The sequence below is a fragment of the Dipteris shenzhenensis genome, chromosome 15, assembly GCF_047967505.1.
Source record: "Dipteris shenzhenensis isolate YYH24624 ecotype China chromosome 15, Dip_SZ_1.0, whole genome shotgun sequence".
Classification (NCBI taxonomy): domain Eukaryota; kingdom Viridiplantae; phylum Streptophyta; class Polypodiopsida; order Gleicheniales; family Dipteridaceae; genus Dipteris; species Dipteris shenzhenensis.
In genome coordinates this window covers 41,705,517-41,716,062 of record NC_141610.1, presented here as the reverse complement: position 1 = coordinate 41,716,062, position 10,546 = coordinate 41,705,517, and positions in this window count along the sequence as shown.

Here is a 10,546-nt window from a genome sequence, read left to right as displayed (position 1 = left end):
CATTACATGCCATTCTTTGAACTTACTAAAAGCCTCATCTTTAGTCTTCACGAAGTATATTTATATTCTTCTACTGTAGTCATTGATCAACGTCATGAAGTAGTAGGAACCACCCAAAGCTTCCATCTCCATCTTTCCGCAGAGCTCCGTGTGAATGAGCTCTAGAGGAGCCTTTGCCCTACTGGCCTCTTTAGGAAAGGGCTGCCGATGCTGCTTGCCCATCCTGCAAGCCTCACATACATCGGGCAAATCTATAATTTCTGGTAGGTCTGTAATCATTCCACTTTTATGCATCTCCTTTAAAGAACTAAGGTTTAGATGACCAAACCTCTCATGCCACAGCTTAGTGTTCTTCACATCCGCTCGAGCACTAAAAGCTGAGAGTTTGTAGATGTTGTTGTGCCGTGTACCTTTACCAACGACCTTCCCTTGAAGATCCAAAATCTATGTGCCATTCTTATTGAATTGAGCTTTGAGGTTCCGATCCGTGATTGCAAAAACCGACAATAAGTTCCTCTTGATATCTGGCACATAAAGAACATCGGACAACTGTTTTACAACTCCATCTGACTTGAGAGCAATCGTATCTTTTCCTTTTGCTGGACATTTTGCATCATTGCCGACTGCTACCAGGATGTCATTCCCTACCGATTATAGAGAGGTATACTAATCCTTCCGACTGGTCATGTGGTGTGATGCACCACTGTCAATAATCTAAGGTTCATCCGCAGGTACATGAATTGCCTCTGTGCAAATCTCCTCAATTGCTATGAATAGCTCTATTAGTACTACCTGCATGCTGTTGTTGGACTCTTTCTTTACTCCATTCTTCTCATCTGCAATCTTCTTTCGGCACTCATTCTGCTTGTGCCCTGCCTTGTTGTGATAGAAGCACTTGATCTTCTTCTTTCTCTTTTTATCATCAGAAGAAGATGGGTTACCAGAGTCCTTACCCTTACCTTTCTTTGATCCAACATAAAAAGTCGAATCTTCTCCAGTCCTCGTCTTTTGACACATCTCCTCCTCCAGAAGCATCGCGCTGAAATCCTCAAAGTTGAGGGGCGGATTTCTGTTTTGCATATTTAGCACCATAACAAGACCGTCGTACTTTGGTGGGAGAATCCAAATGCACCTTCGTGCTAGATTCTCACTGGTGATGGTGATGCCAATCGCAATCATCTGATTGTGTAGATTCTTCACCCTAGTGATGAACTTCTCTGCCGCTTCAGACTCAGACAGTTTCTCGTTGAGCCTCTAGATTTTGAATCCATGTCTGATTCGTGGTCTCGTACTAATTTTTCAAGACCATCCATGCCTCCTCCGCTGTGGTGACATGTTGAATTAATGCCATGATAGAATCACTTACACTGTAGACAATAAAACACAGCACATCTACATTTCTTCTTGTCCACGTGAGAATCTCATCCACAATTGGTACTATCTGTTGTCCTGCATTGCTGGATCCGGTCTTGCAACCGGCTTCACGTCCACCCCAGTAGCAGTATTGACAAAATATGAAGAGGGGAGAGGAGAAGAGTGGAGATGAGGAGAGAGGGCACAGCTAGAGAGCACACCACAAATGACTAACTGTACACTAGATTTAGTTGAAAAAATAGAATATATACAAACCCTTTTAGGGTTAGGGTTAGGGGATCTAACCCTTTCCTTTATAGCACTCTATAAGGTTAGTACTATGCACATATGATCACGTGATGGTGCTACTCTCAACACCTTCCCTCAAGATCAACATCATGAAGTAGGCCTTCCCTCAAGATGATGATTCTGGGGAATTGAAGAAGGACTAAGCATTACATTCCATCACACCCCTTTAATGGGAATGTCCTTCCTCTGCGTCAAACCAAGAGCTAGTCGGTGTTTCTCGAATAGCTCTTTACCAAGTGGTTTGGTAAAGATGTCTGCAACATTTTCTTTGCTATCACAATGATGCAGTGTGATGTCACCAAGTAACACTATTTCTCTGATGAAGTGCTCTCTGACATCAATGTGCTTTGTCCTGGAGTGATATACTGGATTTTTGGCCAATGCTTGAGCCGATTGATTATCATAGTATATTGTTGTTGGCTTTGACTCATCAAAGTAATATGTTTCTAACAATAGTCTTCTGAGCCATATAGCCTCACATGCACCTGTAGTGAGTGCCCTATATTCTGCTTCAGTCGAAGACAAAGAAATAGTTGGTTGTTTGTTTGACAACCATGATATAGCACCTTGACCAAGGAAAAATGCATATCCCTGTGTCGATCTCCTGGTCTCATGATCTCCGGCATAGTCACTGTCATAGTATCCATGCAACCGTGGATGACTTCCTCTGTATTCTATCCCAAACTATCTTGTACCTCTTATGTATCTCAAGACTCTTTTGGCTACATTCTAGTGAGACTATTTTGGATTTGCCATAAACTGTGCTAGTGAGCTTACTGCATAACAAATATCTGGCCGTGTGATTGTCAGATATATGAGAGATCCAATGAGTTGCTTGTAGTATCTGTCATTGACTGTAGGCTTTTCGGAATCTTTAGTAAGTTTCAAACTCTGTTCCATGGGAGTGGCTGCAATCTTGCAATCTGCCATATGAAACTTCTTCAGGAGACTGTCAACATACTTGAGCTGACTCATAAATGTGCTATTTAAATCTCTCCAGAACTCAATTCCAAGACAATAGTGCATAAGTCCAAGATCTTTCATGTCGAACTTTGCAGATAAGTCTTGTTTTAATTTTTTGATGAAGCTATCCTTGCTTCCTATCACAATCAGATCATCTACATACAAAAGTGCAATAGTAACTAGTAGACCGTCTGAGCTGCTGTGGCTCTGCTTGGGGTGTTGCTGGCAATTCTTGCTCTTCTTCATCAACCTGTTCTGTAGATGACTGTGAAGTCGATGCTTCTATCTCTTGTGTAGGTGAGGTTTTCCATTCTGATTCCTCATCAAAGATTACATCTCTAGAGATAATGACTTCGCGGTTGATGGGATCATACAATTTGTATGCTTTGCTTTCTTCACTGTAGCCAACCATGATGCATTTGCATGACTTCGCATCCAATTTCCTACGATGATCATCATGTATGTGGGCATATGCTATGCAACCAAATATGCGGAGATGCCCAATGCGTGGCTTGTGTCCAGTGAATGCTTCATAAGGAGTCATACCTTGTATCGGTTCGGTAGGAAGCCAATTAAGCAAATAGTTAGCTGTAGCTATTGCTTCTACCCAATACTGATTCGGAAGATGCTTTTCACTAAGCATTGCTCTAGCACTGTCTGCTAAAGTCCCATTCTTCCTTTCAGCTCTTGCATTTTGCTGAGGAGTATCTGCACATGTGAATTGTCTTCGAATGCCGTGATTTTTGCAAAAGTTCATGAATGCTGAAGACATGTATTCACCTCCTCTGTCTGATCTCATGACCTTGATCTTTCTGCCTGTTTGGTTTTCTACCATGGCTTTGAATTCTTGAAATCTGGAAAACACTTCAGATTTCTCTTTCAGAAAGTAGACCCAACAATATCTGTTGTAGTCGTCAATGAAGGTCAAGTAATAAAGTGAACCATTGATGCTGCAGGTCTGGGCATAACCCCATACATCTGTATGAATCAAATCAAGAATACCTCGTGCACGAGAGGTACTTCTGGCAAAGTTGGTTCGCTTTTGTTTGCCGAAGCAGCATGCTTCACAAACTTTTCCAAGAAACTGTAGCTTCGGAATCCCAATTGCCATATTCTGATTCGTGAGATCTAACAAGTACTTGAAGTTGACATGACCATATCTCTTGTGCCATTTTGCAGATAGTGGCATCTGTTGCATTTGAGCTGACATGGCATGCTTATCTGGTACTATAGCTAGCATCCTGTATAAGCGTCCTTCCTTGACACCTTTTGCTACTAGCTGACCTCTTTTGGATTTGTCTCTGATAGTGCATTCATCACCATCGAAGATGACTTTGTAGTTGTGTTCCGTCATTTGACGTACTGACAAAAGTTTCTTGCTGAGCTTTGGAACATAGAGCACATCTTTGACTAATCCTTTTGCACCAGTGAAATTGTTCATAGGGATAACACCTGTTCCTTGAACCGGATTCGGTGTATTGTCTGCTGTGTAGATGACATTCTTTTGACCTTCTAATGGCTTCATTTCTGTGAACCATTCTTGATGATTTGTCATATGAGATGATGCTCCACTGTCGATGTACCAAGGATCCTGTTCCACTTGGTCGACTTGATAACTGTAATCCTATTTGGGATTGAAATCAGTGCCTAGGTGCATTGTATCAGTCTGATGCAATTCCTCACTTGCAAGAAACATATTTCCATGTTCATTTGCAAAATGACTGTGACTAGAATGTCCACCACGATGATTTCCTCTTCCTCGGGAATTCCCTCGATTACTACTGGATTGACCGCCTTGGTCGTACTACTTCTTGCAGCAATCTCTTTCATAGTGTCCAAACTTGTGACAGTAGTTGCACTGAATGTTTGACACATTGGTGGATGCATTCCCTCGTCCTTGAAATCTACCTCGGTTGGAATGATTTCCTCTTTGCTGATTCTGATTTTGCTGAGGATGATGCTGATGCTGATGTTGACTTTGACTTTGATTTTGTTGATGATGACCACTTTTTTGATATGATCTACCTTTGCCTCTGCTTCTGTCTGAAGCTGTGAATGGCTGATCATTAGAATGACCTTTACGTGCTTGAATGGTCTGAGTCCTGAGTTCTTCACCAAGTAGAACTGACTGAAGTTCTTCCAATGTTGGAATTTGCCATTGGATGGAAATACTCTGGACTAGATTCTCATAACCTTCTCCTAGTCCATTCAGGATTACTTGAACCATTTCTGTGGGATTTATAGTCTCTCCTGCTGCTGCAAGTTCATTGTTGTAGTCTTTTATGTGGAGTACATAAGCATGACTGGTTTCACTGCTATTGCAGAAACTCTGGTTGATCTGGTTTCTCAGAGTGAGAATCCTGGATGTGTTCTTGGACTCGTAGAGAGCTGCAAACATATCCCATGCTTCTTTTGATGTCGTGACTGTGTTGAGCTATCCTAGCATGACATCTTGCACATTCTGCTTGATCAGGTGATAGGCATACTTGTCTTTCTTATCCCATTCTGCTTGAACTCAGGCAATGGTAGGATCTACTACTGGTGCGAAAACTGTTTGTGTAGATGTAGATCTCGATGTAGATTCCGTTGCTGGTGCTGTGACAACAGATGGAGTAGAGCTACTGGTGGCTGGATCGTCCAATGGTCTAGGTGTAGATCCATCGACATACTCCCATTTGTCTTGAAGCACAAGAATGGTCTCCATTCGGTATTTCCATGCAAAAACTGTTTGTGTAGATGTAGATCTCGATGTAGATTCCGTTGCTGGTGCTGTGACAACAGATGGAGTAGAGCTACTGGTGGCTGGATCGGCCAATGGTCTAGGTGTAGATCCATCGACATACTCCCATTTGTCTTGAAGCACAAGAATGGTCTCCATTCGGTATTTCCATGTACCGTAATTAAAGTTGTCTAACTTAGCAGATGCCTCTAGATTGAGGTTGCTAGTCGACACGGTGCAAGAAATGTACTCAAAAGTGTCGTGAAAATCTCTGTATGAATCAACTGCAAATACATTGAAGATGCCAAGTGAAATCTCTGTACCGTCGGTGAAGATAGAACTGTAGTATATAAGATCTGATCTATGTTACAAGGCTTGTGGCAATGATGCCGGGAATAGCCAAGAGGCTTTACAAGGCTGAAATGATGTGCACAATGCCGTGAGATAGCCGAATAGGCTTTACAATGGTGGCATGTGTGTGTGAAATCAAATGCTATTTGCCCACTGAATCAATCTGCAATGCCTCTGAACTCTGAAGTCTACTCACTGAACTGATGAACGTAGGTTTCAGGTAATGTAATGATGTGAAATCGGATGTGAGCATATGGATTGACTCCGAGTAGGTACTAGTCGGGAATTTCGGGCATGGCTTAGATTGGCAACTTAGGGAAATTCAAAGCGTCCCCTCTATGGCAATCTAGTCTACTCTGATCTAGATCTAAACCAACCGTTGATCGATGAAAGAACAGCAAATAATTCCTTTTCTTTTGTTCTTTTTAAGTGTTGGGTCAGATGCGTCGATGTAGAGGCAAATGTGCATGAAGAAAGTGGTTTTGTCGGCGAGGCTCAAATGTGAGTGTAACTTGCACCAAAATGTGCATGTGATGTGACGAGCGCATAGAGCACGAAAAAACAAGCGACTTTCCTTTTTGGAGCGCCCTCAAATTCTTCCTGGATCAAGAGATATGACTTGATCTAAGTGGAGGGGCAAAAGGAGTGCAAATGTGCTCAATGATGATGTGTCACTATGAGTCACATGCAGTGATGATGTGGCACTGTGCCTAGCAAGAGGTGTGCCAGTGAAGCTCTGTGCTGATGTGGCAGGAGTGTGCACATGCAGTGTGTGCACAGTGTGTCTGGCAAGGGATTGTGCCTGTAGAGGGTCAGTGCTGACTGGACTGCTGAGGTGGCAATGCTAAGGTGGCACAGATGATGTCAACAAGGTGATGTGGCATTGATGATGTGTCTCTAATGACGTGGCAAATGACATGGCAGTCGGTGATGATGTGGCCTAATGATGTGGCAGTCTATGATGATGTGGCAGTCGGTGATGACGTGGCCACAATGACGTGTCAGCTGATGTGGCAGTGCTAACGTGGCTGCTTACGTGGTGCTGATGATGTGGCACTGTGGATAAGGGTGCCACATGGTAGAGGATAAGATAGCTACACATGGCACATCCGGGTGCCTGATGATGTGGCAAGTGGATAAGTGTGTGACACGTGGCAGATAGATAGGGATGATGTGGCACTAGGCGGGCTTGCTGACGTGGTTTATGGATAAGACTCCACATGGAAGCCGACGAAATCTTTTGAAGATTTCGACGGAATCTAGTGATTCCGTCGTCGTTTTTGTTGGAGACGACTATGGAGCTGCTAGTGCATACGAGAGCTTGGGCTGCGCAACTCTTCGTTGCTGCTCGTTGGAGCGTAAGCCTACTGTAGATGGCGATGGAGATGGCCCGTGAGCTTATGCGATGCTGAGTGCAGACGTGAAGGGGACAAAGATATCATGGGCACATCTGCTCCACTCATGGCTTATAGCCCGTTGTTGTTGCACGGAGCCACCGTTTGGTCGTAGATGCTTTCGAGGTTCTCTGCTTGTTGCAGGTCGCCCATGAGCTCGTCTTTGGTCGATGTAGTCACTAGTAGCGCTTCTTGGAGAGCCGGGTAGGAGTTGGAGTAGCCTGCGTACGAGCTTGGTAGCCCATCTGAGGTGTCGTTGTTCGTCCGTGTCGATGGAGCTTTGAAGAGTGGATAGCTCCAGCCAGCCTTAATGCAGTAGATGGTCAATACAGGCAAAGGCTTTGGAGCCTTTGCCTTCGGATTTTTGTGGTCGTCGGCGAGCGTAGGTCGATGGAGGACACTACGGGAGGCGGCCATTGAAGGGAGGCTTGCAAGAGGCTATTGTTGTGCCGTTGGAGAAGGATGGAGGTGCACTGAACGGAGCTTATGGAGAAGCCCAGTCGTTCGGAGGTAGGTCGATTGGAGAACATTCGTTGGCTGTGTCGACGGTCAATAGGACCGTTGATGGAGGCCTTAGTCCAGTTGAGCCACCTTGTTGCAGGTGCTTGCAGCATGGAGTTGTGGAGCTCGCCTCGAGCTTTGTTGATAGGGACGGCCGTCGAAGGAGCTTTGTTGGAGAGGCTTAGCTTTGGAATTAACCTTTCTTTCTCTTTCTCACAGATCTCTCAAAAACTCTCTCTCAAAGACTAAGATCTAGATCTCTCTCTCTCTCATAAACAAGAAATACTCTCTCTCAAGAAATGAAATCTCTCAAGGGAATGGACACTCAATGAACGGAAGTGGACGGAATTTCTTCCAAAATGAACAGAAATTTTCTCTCAACGAAAGTGAATGGAAGAATCTCACAATCACTCAAGAGAACTCTCAATCTCACAATCTCTCTCGCACTCTCAAGAATCTCAATGTCTCAGCAGAAGACAAGGAAGCTCTTATACCATGACAAAATATGAAGAGGGGAGAGGAGAAGAGTGGAGATGAGGAGAGAGGGCATAGCTAGAGAGCACACCACAAATGACTAACTGTACACTAGATTTAGTTGAAAAAATAGAATATATACAAACTCTTTTAGGGTTAGGGTTAGGGGATCTAACCCTTTCCTTTATAGCACTCTATAAGGTTAGTGCTATGCACATATGATCACGTGATGGTGCTACTCTCAACACCTTCCCTCAAGATCAACATCATGAAGTAGGCCTTCCCTCAAGATGATGATTCTGGGGAATCGAAGAAGGACTGAGCATTACATTCCATCAAGTATCCCAAAGCTCATATGTGCTTAGGATGGTCTTCATCTTGAACTTCTAGATTGGATAGTTAGTGCCGTCCAACTTTTTGCTTTCGCCGAACGGTGGAATTCACAGTCTTGCAGGCTGGGCCATCTCTCACAATCTACTCGCAAACAGAAGCACACTACCAAATCTTCTTGCTAGAGCCCAAGCTTTGATACATTGATACCATGTAAGAAAACAATACAATGTCTATGCTCAACACATAACAGGATCTCGTACGTAAGAGAGAAAAGTAGATAGTATGGAGAATCAAAAATTTGATTACTATAAAACTGATACAATAGATGGTGCTGCCTCCCAGTTGTGCGCTCCTGTGAAAGAAGCTTCGATGGCATGCTGAAAATAGTAGAGGACGGAGGCTGGATGTTAAGGAATCAGGGTTGCTGTAGCCAATGATGAAATGGGCTTCACGGGCTTGCTCTTATATAGCCACCACTAGTAGTTGGTTAGACCCAATTGGGTGACCGACCCAGTCCGCCCAAAATGGTCGATTGTGGGTCGGTCCCAAAATAGGCCACCGACCACATGATAGAACCGGTGTGTAAAATAGAGCAACTAACCTATGGATGCCGTTCAGCCCACAGCCATCCGGGATCATCTGGGGCTCCAAACGGGCCCCACAACTCGAGAGTGGGCTGCCCCAGGAAATGCTCCGTCTACCCTTAGTGCGGTCAGTCATGGAATGCCTTCCCGCACTTGCATGTAGCCTAGTTGGTAGTGTGCCAACTCTATCGGAAGCCATCCATCCATCAGGCCACACATGGCCCCCATCTGGTGTCCAAACTAGGATCTACCGGATAACCGAGCTACTCAAATGCCTTCTCCTCATATGGGGGGCTTACAAGTAGAGTTAGCTGGTTCCTGCGTAGTTACATGAGAGTGGAGCATTGATATCTAATAGCTCTCCCCCGGTCATCCATGCTCACGTCAACTACTTTCGTAACCCAAAACTTCACGTTCTCATGTTCATCATCCAATGGTCGAACTACAACAAAATAATGGACGTCTATGTCTATTTGTGGCATAAACTCTCTCTTCTTGGGTCCACAATATGGACGTGGGAGCAGTGATTCAAACTCATTTTAAATGAGACCACATGCTGGGCGCAAGTCGTTACCAACATTTGGCCAAAATAAAAGCCGTTCTGCCTTAATATCATCTTCTCGCATTTTTGCAAGGTCCTTTATCAATTTGTAGGTCTTGCTAATTACAACAGTAGTGTGTTCCTTCCAAGAGGTCTTCCAATCAGAAAATCTCTAGAGCATTTCCTCTTTGTATGTAATAAAAGCTTTTAAGCCTTCTATTTCACCTTTGGATTTCTCGCTGAATTCTTTTATAGGAGCCCATGTTTGATGCAGTGCTTTGCTTAGGATTGAAGTTAAGAGAGAGTAAGGTTTTTTAGGTTCCCATTTTGTATCAAGAGAAGTGTTGCCTCACTAGTTTTTCATCCTTTAAGAAAAAGTGAAAATAGTGTGGAGCGCTATGACCTATCAGGGCATCACTACCTTTTTGTATAAAAGGCAGAATAAAGCTCTTCCTTACGGCCACCAACTTGCCTCCCACATTTTCTTATCAAGTCATCCATTGTCTCCATGCCCTTGTGTTTTAGTTCTCTTGAAACCATACTAAATACCTGATCAATATCCTCATGTGTATGCCCAACCAACAAAAACCCAACTTCAATCTCATTGAAGATTCTATGAGCGATTAGCATTGAGCAAAATCCAAAGAATAGTACATTCTTATTCTCTCATCTGAATTGTTTGCTTGTACTCTCAAAGTTGCTGGTAGGCGACCTTTTTCCGCATGTATATTGTGAATTGCATTCATAACAGATGTTACAACTTGATGTCTTTAAAAAGTATTTTCCTTGTAGCTTAGGTGGAGTGTTAACGAATCGAGGTAATGTTGTATTTTGATCAATACCATCTACAATAATGCACATGTACTCATTTGGGTGAGCAATAGCTTGCTCCTTCCAAAATGAATATTTTATTCTTGAATGTCGAACAAGTCCATGATGAAATTCTCTCTTTTTTTTGTAAGCTTCTTTTTGTTTTGGAGATGTTTCGCCTTCTCTTATCATTTACAAGAAAGCAAGATAGTCT